The sequence below is a fragment of the Pseudonaja textilis genome, chromosome 17 (assembly GCF_049901715.1).
Source record: "Pseudonaja textilis isolate UNSWEBS1 chromosome 17, rPseTex1.2, whole genome shotgun sequence".
Classification (NCBI taxonomy): Eukaryota; Metazoa; Chordata; class Lepidosauria; order Squamata; family Elapidae; genus Pseudonaja; species Pseudonaja textilis.
Window position 1 is genome coordinate 5,242,594 of NC_142006.1, and position 14,486 is coordinate 5,257,079.

The 14,486-nt window shown below is 41.8% G+C and overlaps 1 protein-coding gene across 5 annotated transcripts in view; it reads left to right on the plus strand.

The window, feature by feature from the left end:
- Positions 1-3,239: 3,239 nt before the first annotated feature.
- The window catches only part of TNC (tenascin C), a 51,559-nt gene continuing 40,312 nt past the window's right edge, over positions 3,240-14,486 (plus strand). The window contains exon 1 of one of the 5 annotated variants that reach the window (XM_087914482.1): positions 3,240-3,723. The gene's annotated coding sequence lies outside the window, so the exon portion shown is untranslated. The remainder of the gene's footprint in view (positions 3,724-14,486) is intronic. The other 4 variants (XM_026712443.2, XM_087914479.1, XM_087914480.1 and 1 more) reach the window with 4 other exon arrangements.

A 14,486-nucleotide genomic window follows, 5' to 3' on the forward strand; every position in this document is an offset into this window, starting at 1 on the left:
GGGATAGAAAGCGAGGGGGTCCTTGGTGCTCTCTGAGCTGGGTTGTTTCCATGCAGATGTTTCATTACCCAACTAGGTAACATCATCAGTGCTGGTGTGTGTGACTTGCTCCCTGTTTATATACAGTAGCTCTGAGCTTAGTTGTTTTTCTTGCAGACGTTTCATTACCTAAATTAGGTAATAGCATCAGGGCTGCTGATGCTAGAAAGTAGGTAGAAATGAAAAATGTATAACTATACTTCATCCATGAATATTCAATTCTTCTGTGCACTTGTGGAAAAGCATACAAATGGAAACTGTAGTTAATGTAAATACTTTGCAAACTACTAAGAACTCTATTGTCAAAGCAACACCTGTATATTACTGGAACTCTCCTTGGTCCTGTAAGATGCATTGCTTCTCTCTTATCAGGGATCCAGCCATTAAATGAATCTCATCAATATATGCTAAAAAGTGCCTTGAAGTTTCCCAAATGATTTCTTCTGTTTCTTTCTGGGGTGCCTTTTGAATCTCTGTTGTCTTTTAATGGGGTATTTTCATTCTCAAAAGGTGGTAGAAATTAGAGATCTCCTTCCCTCTCCAACTTGCCTAGATTTTCTGGATTGGAAAAAGGTTCCCCCAGAACACCCTATCTCCTTACTTCTATTGAAACTTCATGGAAGCCTTGAAAACTGGCAGACTATCTGAGAGATGATTACACAGAGCAGCACACTGACACACATCCTGTATAATTGAAGCCGGGCAAAGCAATCTTGCAACGTTCTTGTGAGAATTTGATTCCCAGAAAACATACTTCATCATTCCACTTTAATGATTTTCCAGCGGGTCACAATCCCCGCCTCCACACATGCGTGCTCACACACAAACGCACACACGTGTGTGTCACAAGTCATGCGCCCAAACTCATCTGCAGCTAAGCTAATGATAGCAAGATGTGCTCATAAGCTGGAGATGGGAGCTGTGCATAAAATATTTAACCGTGGGGAAGTTTGAAAGGGGCTCTTGGTAGCTCATTAGTATAGTTTGATTTGTTGGAGGTGAGTTGAAGGGATGAAAAAGCACCTGAGCTGCATATGAAGCAGGGATTCCAAGCAAGGATGGTGCGTGAGAGAAATTTGAAAGCAGAGGTCAAGATTAATAATGGAACATAGAATTTGGCTTTGCCAGTGTTCCATTAAGCTCAGTAATGTGAACATTGGTTATAGCAACTGTGAGTTTTTTTCTCTGTCTTTCCAGAAGATCTGGGGGTGAAACCTGGACCCTTCTACCTGTAGATAACAGAAGAACAGAGGGAAGGGACCTTGGAGATCCTCTAGCCCAACCCCCTGCCCAAGCAGGAGAACCTACACTTCTGAACAAGTGGCTCTCCAGTCTCTTTTGAAAAGCTTCCATTTATGGAGCCCGATAGATAGATAGATAGATAGATAGATAGATAGATAGATAGATAGATAGATAGATAGATAGATAGATAGATAGATAGATAGATAGATAGATAGATGGACAGGTGGGTGGGCAAGTGGATGGATTGATGGATGGATGAATAGATGGATAAATGGATAGATGGATGGATGGATGGATGGATGGATAGATGGATAGACAGACAAATATAGATGATGGATAGACAGACAGACAGACAGATAGACTGCTGTGTTTTAGGGCTGCATATATCCAAATTTGATTGTCATTGTCTTCCCCAGTGTAACATTGGAGTTTTTAAGCAGAGTATAAGGACTATCTCAAGAGCATCTTCAGGAAAAAAAATGTATTCTCATCCATTATTTCAATTCAGTGCTATTTGGACCCATATTGGCACCTAACCCTGGCCCTGTGGACATTGCGTCTCATTCAGCTTTATGGCATCCTCCTGCCCAGGAAAAGGGAAAAGAATTATTACCAGCACAGATGTCAAAACACCTCCTTACGACAGGCAACCTTTCCCCAATTGCCCATCCACCAACACTGAAGGAGGGGATTCATCCCATCCCCATGGTCTCAAGTTGGACATTGACAAGAGGTCTCCTAACGGTGCAGATGGCCAGCTTTCTGCTCAAGGGTACCTCAAGAGCAAATGCCCGGTTACCAGTTCAGTCACAAGGGTTACCTTTGTGTTTTCTCTGCCCTCCGATACAAAGGGGGCAGCCTGTGAGTGTGCGTAGTGGGATCAAGTGACATATCATGCACTGGGTCAACCCGAAGCAAATGTGCTAGCGTCAGATTTGGGGAATCCAAGGGTGCAAAGTTGGGATTTGGATCATAGCATCACATTGCAAGGTTCTCTTTTTTGGCATCCTTTGAAGAAGAACATATGAATGAAAACTCCTTTTATCGGATATTTGAAGGAAGGGGGAGATATGTAGTTCTTCTTCTTCTTCTTCCTCCTTCTCCTCCTCCTTCTCCACTCCCCTTCTCCTTCACTCTTTTTTTTTCTTCTTCCTCCTCCTCCTCTTCCTTCTCCTCCATCTTTCTCTGTCAGAAAGGAGCCCAAAAGTTTAGACTGAGATTTTCTTCTCCTCCTCCTCCTCCTCCATGTCTTCCTCCTCCCTCTTCCTTCTCTTCCTTCTCTTCCTCCTCCTCTGCCTCCCTTTCCTTTCTCTTCTTCCCCTTCCTCTTCTTCTTCCTCTTCTTCCTCCTCCTCCGAATAGATTTAGTCTTGACCTTAATATTCCCTAGGAGAGTCATATAATTTCTAAATAAGAAAGAAATGATTCTCCTCCTCCTTCTCCGTGTGTTCCTTCTCCTCTTCCCCCTCCTTCTCTTCCTTCTCCTCTTCCTCCTCCTCTCTTTTCTTCATCTTCTTCCCATTCCTCTTCTTCCTCCTCCTCCTAACAGATTCAGTCTTGACCTTAACGTACGTCTTCCCCAGAACAGTCACATAATTTCCAAATAAGAAAAAAAAAAAAGAAAACCTGATTCCACATCTCTTTTCACAATGTCCCAACTAGCCGCCAGGAAAATGTGGCTTGCCACAAAGGTAGAACAAGACTGAAAAATGGGGTGGAATTTTTTCACCCGTAGAATAAAGGAAAGAAACATATGGGGGAGCTCGGGGGGGTGGAGTAGGGTGGAGAGGAAAGAGAAAATGCACACATGCATCGCACATTTGGATAGCAGAGTTGATTGGAAGGTGTTATTGTATCCCTGCTGCGGAGAAATCCTGCCTCCCTTCAATGGGGAGAAACATCAATATTCAAAACTTAAACCATGCGGTGTTGTCTGGAGAACACCCATGGCTAAAATCTCTGGGGGGAATTATTTCTCCTCCTCCTCGAATCACTTTCAAACTTGGAGCGATTTCCTATTCGCACATGGCTTGATGCTGAAGGAAGGAGGGGGAGGAAAAAGTGGGAGGTGGTCAATTTTTTCCTCCTGGCCATAAACTACACACAAATCCCCTTGGGTGTCTGGCCCTATATATATAAAGCAATGTGTCTGTGTAATTTCAGAGGGAAACTGTGCCTTTAATTTGCTGGCTTGGCTGTGTCTCCAAGGCATCCCGTTACAGTGGAAATCAGCTAAGAAGGACCTCGGTTACAGAAACCAACAGAAGGTGGGAGCTTTCACGGCAGTTTCTGTGGCTCTCAAACTCTTCTTGCTTGCTTGCTTTCTCGTCTACAAGAGGAGACAACTCGGCTGACTTCAGGAGCAACCAAGAATCCTCACATCCCATGGAGATCTGACCGAGTGAGAAGAGAAAGAAATCATAACGTATCGAAAGGGAAGGAGGTAAGGCTCTTTTTTTCTTTCTTCCTTTTCCCCTCCACCTCTCCCTCATCATCCATCCATCCACCCAACCACTCATCCCACAGCGTGGTGAGTTTTAGGACTGTGGGACGTGGGGATAATTCTGTAAAAATAAAAATGCTTCTTGGGTGGGTGGGTGGGAAGAAGAATAGGAATCATGCATAATGGTGATTCAGGTTTTACATCTTTGATGAGATGTACAAGTCTACATTGGACTAGAAGACTTCCAAAATCCCTTCCAACTCTGTTATTCTCTTTTTTCTATCTGGGACAGGCAGAGGCACGATTTACACACACGCACACACACTCCGATTGTGTTTTGTTTTGTCATGTTGGATGGGATTAGCCCTCGGTTGTTGGATTGCTGCTCTAGAGGTTTGAACGAGCCACGCAAATTTGTACAGGAAAGCAAGCTGCTAAGAAGTATGCTGATGTTAGAGAGGGGATGATATGAGTCCAGGTGACTCAGGTGACTTTCTCTGTCTTTCAGAGAGGTGGGTGGGTGGTGTGTAATCAGAACATGGCTTTCTTTTTTTTTGCAAAGTTGTGTTTTGGTAGCCTCTTTCCATCCTGGGCTTGGAATGGGTATCAGTTTCAGGACAGAAGGAAAACCTCTCCTTGCAAGCGGAGAGATCAAAAGAGGCAGCTTAACTCATCTCTTTCATTTTCCCTTTTTGTTTTTCTTTTTCTTTTCAATTAAAACCAGAAAAATGAGCCCTTGGACACAGAGTGAAAACACATGCACGCACACCCACTCACACACCCCTTCCAAAGCAAAAAATCTAACCAGCACAGAGAACCAATCTTTAACTCCACTCTTTAGCAGTGTGAGGTTCCTGTGCTTTATCTGACCCGCAACCATCCTTCTCGTTGTTGAAGGGTTTATCTGTGGGCTCTGACCAGGCTGGGGAAGATGAGTTGAAGGAAGAAAGAAACCCTCTCTTGTAGCATTTGGCTCGGCTTCTGAACTCGCCAGACATATGTTTTCTGCTTTCGTGGCAGACGGTGGATTGTATCTGCAGAACATTTCCATTTTTTTTGTTCAAAGAACTTCTCTAAATGTAACATTGCACAGTACAGCTTTGCAATGAAAGTATCCAATATTTTGCAATGAGAGCCTTATCCACTAGGACTTATTCTTGATTGACGTTTGCTGTCTTCAGTCTTTAATTTAGAATAGAATAGAATAGAATAGAATAGAATAGAATAGAATAGAATAGAATAGAATAGAATAGAATAGAATAGAATAGAATAGAAATATTGGAGTGAAATAGAATAGAATAGAAGATAGGATAATATAGGAATAGAGTAGAGTGGAGTGGAGTGGAGAGGAGAGGAGAAGAGAAGAGAAGAGGAGAGAAGAGAAGAGAAGAGAAGAGAAGAGAAGAGAAGAGAAGAGAAGAGAAGAGAAGAGAAGAGAAGAGAAGAGAAGAGAAGAGAAGAGAATTCTTTATTGGCCATGTGTGATTGGACACACAAGGAATTTGTCTTGGTGCAAATGCTCTCATTGTACATAAAAGAAAAGATACATTCATCAAGAGTCAAGAATCATAAGGTACAATACTTAATAATAGTCACAGGGTACGATAAGCAATCATATCATACTAGGAAACAGTCAATATAAATCATAAGGACACAAGCGACAAAGTTACAGTCATAACAAAGTTACAGTCATATAATTATATACTTTATTCATTAAACATGAAACTCAGTCAACTGAACATTCAAAAATGTATCACAAATACCAGGAAACAGTCAAGTGGGAGGGGATGGGTGATAAGGAGTGATGAGAAGATTAATAGTAATAGTAGTGCAGACTTTGTAATAGTTGAACAGTGTTGAGGGAATTATTTGTTTAGCAGAGTGATGGCTTTCAGGGAAAAACTGTCCTTGTATCTAGTTGTTCTGGTGTGTAGTATTCTATAGCATCGTTTTGAGGGTATTTAGAATGGATATCCATGGCTAAACCATTCTGGGTGTTGTCCACTTTGGGAGAGGCCATCTGGTTTTGTCTCTCTAAAGTCAGACAGTTACCTGTTCTTGCAAATATGTCAGGGAATAAGATAGAGAGATTTGGCTTCTTTAGTTTTCAGGGAACCAAAGGAACACTAAGTTCAGAATCTCTATCCTTCTAGAGGTCCCAGCCAGTAGTCAAGGCTGATGGGTGTGGTAACCCAACATCTGAAGGATGTTTCATCCCAAAGTATACTTGCCAAATGTCTATGAAGATCCTCAGTCGTCCAGGTCATCGTTGTATCAGAAGTGATTACAATGGATGAAACTTCCAGGAAAGGAAGCAAAAGGTCTTTCTTCTTCTTCTTCTTCTTCTTCCTCAAAAAAATCAGTCCAGTTGCCTTTTCAAAAATAAAACTAACTTAATCCAATCTCTGAAGGACTCTCAACATTGATCGCCCTTCAGTCCTTCTGATGGAAGAGTTTTGTCTATTAGAATTAGATTAGAAGAAGGTGAGAGGTTAGCTCACCTTGTTCTTACCTGAATCTTCCTGATTGGAAACATGAGGCTTACCTATCTCTATATAATCTGGACAGATGGAACATGTCACTCTTTTCTTCAATGTTTCCTGAAAATGCCTGAATAAATAATTTGAAAATTATAAAGACATTTAGAAAATTATAAAGACATTTAGAAAATTATAAAGACATTTAGAAAGTTATAAAGACATTTAGAAAATTAACAAATTATAAAGACATCTCTGTTGAATTTATTTTACTTAGAACTAACTCCAAATAGGAATAGGCAGATGAGCATTGGAATGGTCAAGAAACTCTTAAATGTGGAGGGAAATGAGCTTGTTACTTCTTTTCTCCTATCCCTCCTTTTTCAACTAAATCCTATTCTCTCCCTCGAAGACAGTTGCTGGCGTGTCTTCCAAAACCCTTTGTCTGAAGCTGGCAAGAAGTAATTTATTTATGATGTACGCTCAGATCCATTGAATGACTCGGAAAGGTTCTGTTTCAACTAGGGAAAATGCCTCCCTGAATTTCCTACTGTGCAACGAAGGAATTGGGGGAGTTGTCTTGAATTGTCTTGTTTCAATATACCCTCGAGATTATTAGCAGTGGCAGAATATAAGCACCGAAAGAAAGCAACTCTTGTATTTCTTAGAAAAGTTGAACAGAAGTATTACATCTGTCATCCATTAAGGTAACCCTAGTTTGACCTCAGCCAAATCATAGGGGAAAGATGTCTAGGCATATATGATCATCAAAACACCGAGTTTAGGGATTTTTCTTGTGATCCTCTAGAAACTAGGAGATTAAGACTTCTAGTTCTTCCTTAGACAAAAGCCAGTTGGGAGATTTGGGGACAGTTTATTCTCTCTTTCAGCCCAGTTCACATAGTTGTTGCTGGGAAAATAGGAAAGGGAGTACCGTGTGTGCCATCTTGAGTTATACAAAATAAAGGTGGAGTAGAAATCTAATGAACAAATAGTTAGGATCACAGATACATGTGTGACATATTTTGAAGAACTTAGTGGCAAAGTTGAATGAATATGCACATTTGATTAATCCTCCCACAACGGCATGGGTACAAATTTGCAGAAAATTAAAACATCATGCAGATTAGGATTAATGTCATTGCCCCGTCCATGTTTTGGTGGGCACAGACATAAAGCAAACCTAGATGTAGCCCAGGATGCTATAATCTAACAAATGCTTCCCTTTTGGACTGGCACTGTGAAGTATTAGGTTGGATAGGGCTGAAAAAGATCAGTCTAGAACCAGAATGAAGAATGCGTGACTCTTCTGACATTTGAGAACTGCAACTCCCAGTCTTTCTCCCGAACCTATAAGGAGAAGTTAAACTTCAATAATATTTGGAGGGCATCCAGTGGTCAATCACATCTGGCGTACAGAATTTACAGAATTACAAACCGTAATTTACGACTTTTACAACTTAAAAGTTCTTTCCTATACAGTTTTGACTAGCATGGTGGTTAACTAGCTTCCACGAAGTTCTTGAGAAGATTGAAGACTTGGGAGAAAAACTAGAAGAGTAAGCCTAGAAGTTGGAGTCTGATCTTATCAGGAGTTCTGGAGATGAATATGCACAAGGAAGTATAGCCAGAATTAGGACTCACCTGAGAGAAGTGAGTTGATTTTCTTCAGCCCTCTCCTTATAGTCATCAAGATCAAGCAGATTACCATATTTGGGAGTGTGGATGGAGTTATTCTTATTTGCCAGAGTTCTGTTTTATTTGTTAGTTAATTTACATTATATAGGTGCCTCCTTGACTCACAGGGCAACCTATCAATGAACAGCAATTGACACTATCAAAAAATGCAGTCAACAAATAATAGAAATAAAACATGAAAACATTAGGGTATGACACGCCAGAAATAAATCATTTGAATGGACCAGACCACTCCTTACCTGGGGAAAGAGCCAGATCTTTAATGCCTTTGCAAAGGTAGACAGGGATGGGCCAGCTACATCTCAGGGGGGCAGGGCATGTTATTCCAAAGAGCAACAGAGAAAATACACTTCTGGGGTCCTGCCAGATGGCATTGCTTAAGTGATGGCAGCCAAACCCTATCAGATTTTGCTGGACTGGCAGAAATAATTGGAGGTGGACAATCACACAGATTATATAAACCAGTGGTGAGATTCCATTTTTTTTTTACTACCAGTTCTATGGGCGTGGCTTGGTGGGCATGGCAGGGGAAGGATATACTGCAAAATCCCCATTCCCTCTCACCCCACTAACCTGCTTTCCAGCTCCGTTCTCCTGGGCAGGGCAACCAAAGAAGACCCAGCCGATCAGCTGGGATTCAATGGGAGGCAGAGAAGAGATAGGGTTAGTAGGCCCAGTCAGAGGTGGGATTGGCCGGTTCTCCCAACTACTCAAAATTTCCGCTACCGGTTCTCCAGAACTGGTCAGAACCGACTGAATACAAGCTCTGATCTAAACCCATACTATGAAGACTTGCCTATCAAGCGCCATTTAGTCCTTCAGCTCCATTGTCTCATAGCCCTTGATAGTAGATTGACTTTGTGGGATGGAAGGAGACACAGGTGGAGTTTTCAGGGGATGGTTGGAACATATGGTGAGTGAGAACTTCCAACTCCACAAGATCTTACCCTGACATGATTTCTCTGTCCATGACTACCTCTTGCAGTTCACAACCCAAGTGGAAAGCACTGTGAGTTGAGGACGGGGAGGCTGAGAAGGGTTCAGACAGAGCAAGCAAAGAATCCCATTAAGTTTCTCTTTAAGTTTTCCCTTGCCAGCAGGAGAGACAGAGAGAAAAGAGAGAAAGAGAGAGTGGGGGGGGAAAGAAAGAGGAGAGAGAGAGAGAGAAGGGAAAGAGAGGAGAGAGAATGAGAAGAGGAAGAGAGAAGAGAAAGAGGGGAGAGAGAAGAGAGAGGAGAGAGAATGAGAAGAGAGAGAGAGAGAGAGGAGAGAGAGAGAAGAGAATGAGAAGAGGAAGAGAGAAGAGAAAGGAGAGAGAGAAGAGAGGAGAGAGAATGAGAAGAGAGAGAGGAGAAAGAGGAGAGAGAGAGAGAGAGAGAGAAGGGAAAGAGAGGAGAGAGAATGAGAAGAGGAAGAGAGAAGAGAAAGAGAGGAGAGAGAGGAGAGAGAGGAGAGAGGAGAGAGAGAATGAGAAGAGAAAGAGAGAGGAGAGAGAGAGAAGGGAAAGAGAGGAGAGAGAGTGAGAGGAGAGAGAGAGAGGGAGGGAAGGAAAGGCCCTTTTTAATATATTCAAGGAAACTTTCAGTCTGGCTGCTGTATTTTCTTCCTCTCAGACACTCCTTGTACAGGGTGAATTTGTTCCACATGTGGGAAAAATTAAACCTGGGCATCCATCCAAGAAGCAGGGAATCTGACCCCGCTTTCTCAAGTATGATGTAAATAGGGAGCGGGGTGCTCCTTTCCTGGACAAGGGGGTGTCTGTCTGGCTAATAGGAAGCGTTGAGTAGATGCACAAGGAAAACCAGCACCCGCCCCCAATCTATTTTGTTAGAAATGGAAGGGAAACTTGATGTACCCTAAGCAGTTATGGAGAGTCCCACCCACCCATCTCATTAAAATTAAAATATACATTCTATTCTGAAGGAACTCCACCTCTTTCTCATGGGAATGTTCCTTCCTTCATTAGAAAACCTTACATTGCTTTTCTTTAAAAAAAAAAAAATTACACAGAGACCCACACAGAATATCCAACTAGGAACAAAAAAAGTAAAAAAAATCTCCTGTATTCATAGAGTTGACTTTATCCTTGATAAAGCTTCCTAGTATATCCTGATGAAGTTTTGATCTAAAGTTCATCTCAAATCAACTGAATGTAGCCAATTGCTATTAGCAAATATATATTTGCCAGTTAAGTCAGGTTAAATTGACAGGACACAGTTATGATGGTATTGTTGGCTGCAAGAAAGAAAGGAGAAGGAAGGAAGAAAGAAAGAAAGAAAGAAAGGAAGGAAGGAAGGAAGGAAGGAAGGAAGGAAGGAAGGAAGGAAGGAAGAAAGAAAGAAAGAAAGAAAGAAAGAAAGAAAGAAAGAAAGAAAGAAAGAAAGAAAGAAAGGCAACATTGTAACATGGGAGTGACTGGAATTGTGCCTTTTTTATGTGTTACATTGAACACATTTGGGGGGGGAAGGATAAAATCTGTGTGCCTGTAACATCTGGGTCAGGTTTCTTATCACATCATTAGGTCAACATATAGAAATAACCTTAGACAGTAAGAATGTTGACCCTGGAAATATATGTATTTGACTGTCAAGTGCTAAGCACTGTCACTGTAATTGGTAGGGTTCTTTTTTTAATTTTATTTTCACCCGCTATCCTATATCTGTCCCCATCTATGCCTTTGTGAAGCATCTATATGTAACCCAAGCTGCAACTGTAATGCTGCTAAATACCACTTCAAGGTAGCGTGCAAAACATCAACCAGATGTTCTAGTGCAGGAAAAGCTCTTGTCATTTCACATTCCGGAAAAATCAAGAGTAACGTTTCAGAGAAGGATTGCTTTGCAAATTATTTATTTATTTTTCCTCTGAAAAAGCCCCACTAAATTATTTATGCGTTGAGGGCCGCTAGGTCTACTCACCCATGCTGTAAAACAGGTCAGATGCTGGGATAAATGCAAACTGTGGATGAGAGAGAGAGGGAGGGAGGGAGGGAGGGAGGGAGGGAGAGAGAGAGAGAGAGAGAGAAGAGAATTGGGATGGATTTGGTACCTGTTTGACAGTGGACACAAAACAAAAGAGGAATCAAACAGGGGAGCATCTTAGCTCTGGAAGTTCTAGGTGCTCCATCCCTGGACTTATTTAGCCCCACCAAATTATTTGAAAAAGCCCCACCAAATTATTTATGCGTCGAGGGCTGCTAGGTCTAAGCCAATAGTGCTTAGACTTATATACCACTTCACAGCACTTTACACCCCTTCTCTAAGTGGTTTTACAGAGTCAGTCTCTTGCCCCCAGCAATCTGTGTCCTCGTTTTACTCACCTCGGAAGGATGGGAGGCTGAGTCAACCTTGAGCCGGTCAGGATCGAACTGCTTGGCAGTGGGCAGAGTTAGCCAGCAATACTGCATTCTAACCACTGCGCCACCATGGCTTCAATAGACAGATGAGTAGATGGAGAGATGAATAGATAAACAAAAAGATGGATGGATAGATGGATGGATGGATGGATGGATGGATAAGATAGATAAGTAATAGATAAGTGATAGATAAGTAATAGATAGATAGATAGATAGATAGATAGATAGATAGATAGATAGATAGATAGATAGATAGATAGGCAGGCAGACAGGCAAGCAGATAGATAGAGCAATAGCAATAGCCCTTAGACTTATATACCGCTTCACAGTGCTTTCCAGCCCTCTCTAAGTGGTTTTACAGAGTCAGCCTCCTGCCCATAACAATCTGTGTCCTCATTTTACCCACCTCGGAAGGATGGAAGGATGAGTCAATCTTGACTTTAAGAAGAAGAGACTTTGTCTGGAATGATATAAGGTCTCCTGCTCTGAATAAGGGGTTCGGCTAGAAGACCTCCAAGGTCCTTTTCAGCCCTATTATTCTATGTTAGAAGAAAGTGCACTACTGTTACAGTAGAGGTAGAGGTAGTACTCAAGTACAGTAGAGTAGAGGTATAGTACTCAACCTACAATTCGGTGACCGTTCGAAGTTACAACATCACTGAAAAAAGAGACTCATGAAAGACTCACACTTACGACCATCGCAGTGTCCCCCATGGACACATGATCAAAATTCCGATGCTTCCTATTTATGGTGGTTGCAATGTCCCCTTTTGCAACCTTCTGACGAGCAGAGTCAACAGGGGAAGCCAAATTCACTTCACAACTGTGCTACTTGCTTAATAGCCTGCAGTGATTCGCTCAATGATGGTGGCAAGGAAGGTCGTAAAAGGGGACAAAACACACTTAGCGAATGTCTCACAATAACCAAAATTGAAGGCTCAATGGTGGTCATAAGTTGAGGAGCAGCAGAGTCCCACTCCTGAAAAATTGTCATTCATTCATTCAATCCATTCAGTCATTCGTCCATTCAATTCAATTCGTTCATTCGTTCGTTCAATTCATTCAATCAGTTCATTAAATTCGATCAATTCATTCAATCAATCAATCAGAATAGAGCTGGAAGGGACCTTAGAGGTCTTCTAGTCCAGCTCCCTGTGAAGAGGTGGAGAAAGTTGAAGAGCCCCTTAGGAAGATCTTTAGATGTTCAGCCACGGTGTCTTGTCTTCATCATGGCCTGCAGAATGGACTGTTTTCCTTCCCACTCATTCTTACTCACAACCTTTTTAAAATATGACTCGGCAACACATCTTTTCACTGCATTCCTTGGCTGGAGAGAGAGAGAGAGACTCATATCTAGAGTGCTTCTCTGAATCCGTTCCAGCTTGCCAATGGACAAACCGAAAGAGGCAAAAGAAAAGAAAAGAAAATCTTTGATGCTGAGTAAGAAGCGAAACGTTAATTCCACAGCCCTGGGGGGACCTGACTTCTGCCGCTGAAATAGTTGGGTTTTGATCCATAGGTTGGCCCAAAACCTATTGTTTGCATCATCGGATTTCTTAATCTACTCAATCTGGTTCCACAGATGTTAACTGGCAGGGCTTACAAAGTCCCAGCTCGGTTTGGTTCCTTCCAACTTGGTTGTTTTTTCTGCTTCATTTTTAAGAAGAGGGGGGATTCTGAGAGAAGATTGCTAAGAGCGTGCACTATACTAGCACTATAGCGCTTAGACTTATATACAGCTTCACAGTGCTTTGCATCCCCCTCTAAGCGGTGTACAGAGTCAGCATATTGCCCTCAATAATCTGGGATATTCCATTCCTTTCCTTTTTTCTTTCCCTTCTTCCTTCCCTTCCCTTTCCTTCCCTTCCCTTCCCTTCTTCCTTTCCTTTCCTTCCCTTCTTCCTTCCCTTCCGTTCTTCCTTTCCTTTCCTTCTTTTCCCTTCCCTTCCTTTCTCTTCCCTTCCCTTCTTCCTTTCCTTCCCTTCCTTTCTCTTCCTTTCCCTTCCCTTCCCTTCTTCCTTTCCTTCCCTTCCTTTCTCTTCCCTTCCCTTCTTCCTTTCCCTTCTTCCTTCCCTTCCTCCTCTTTCTGAGAGATACCTCTGAGGTAAAGTTTACCCCTGATCTGTTTCTCTCATTTTGTGGGACAGAAATGAAATAAACCCTTTCCGTTTCTCCACCAAATGGCTGACTTTCCATTCCTCCTTTAAAAGGAAGGTAAGAGCTTGATTTCACAAGCTCTGACAGAAGTAGGTCAGTCAGCCATCAAACTGTGAGGCCTGAGGGAAGCATTAACATGAAGCCATTTAGGAAACATCTCGGTGGCCTCATGATAGCCGGGAAATTTAGTTCTCCTTCAAATTTTAAATATGTTAGGAGCAGGAAACAGGAGGTTGGGGTAGTGATGGGGATTATTTAGCCAGAGGGAAAAAATTCTCTTCAGGATAAATTTATTTAGACCTTTTGGAGACCTATAAGAGGGCAAGCAGTACATTTCATGCAGTAGCTATCTTTTAAAAAATAACATCGTTTCTGGTGCCAGATGGTTCCTTGGGGAGGAATAGACTAATTTATAACGGCTCTCCTCAACTCTATTTTGCCTTGAATATTGGGCACCACAATGCCATTTCCTTGTTGAACACTTCTAAATGAATACCAAAATGTGTTAATTATTCTCTCGAGTCGCAATTAAGTGAAGGAGGATTTCACTGCCTGGGCACTTTGCCAAAAGATCCTTCACTTAAGTTATTTTTTCAGAGGAAACCAGAATGTAGAACGAGGGTGGATTTCCATGAGCAGCAGAAACACCAATCGAGGTTCGAGAATGAATCCACCAGGCCTAGTGACAGATGGAAACCAGGAAGCTGGAGAAAAGAGATGATGCTAAACCAGTTGGATAGCCGGCTGTAATTAAGGCAAAAAGATGGTGTTTTATATGAAATGCCCTCCTTTCCAATTATAAGCTGAACTGATATTGTCCATATTACCACTTCGGTCCCCTAGTTTTTATTTATTTGTAGATTAATAACAATGAGCAAATAGATTAATGTTATGTTTGGGGACTTCTCCTCCTTCTCTATTTTCTCCTTCTCCTCATTGTCTATCTTTTCCTTCTCTTCCTTCTCTTTCTTTTAATGCTTTGATTAATTTATTATTTAGTGCTAAGAAAGGCAGGATTGTGCAACTTGTTTCTGTGTGCCTGTGATATGGTTAACTTATCTATCATCTCCCTCTCC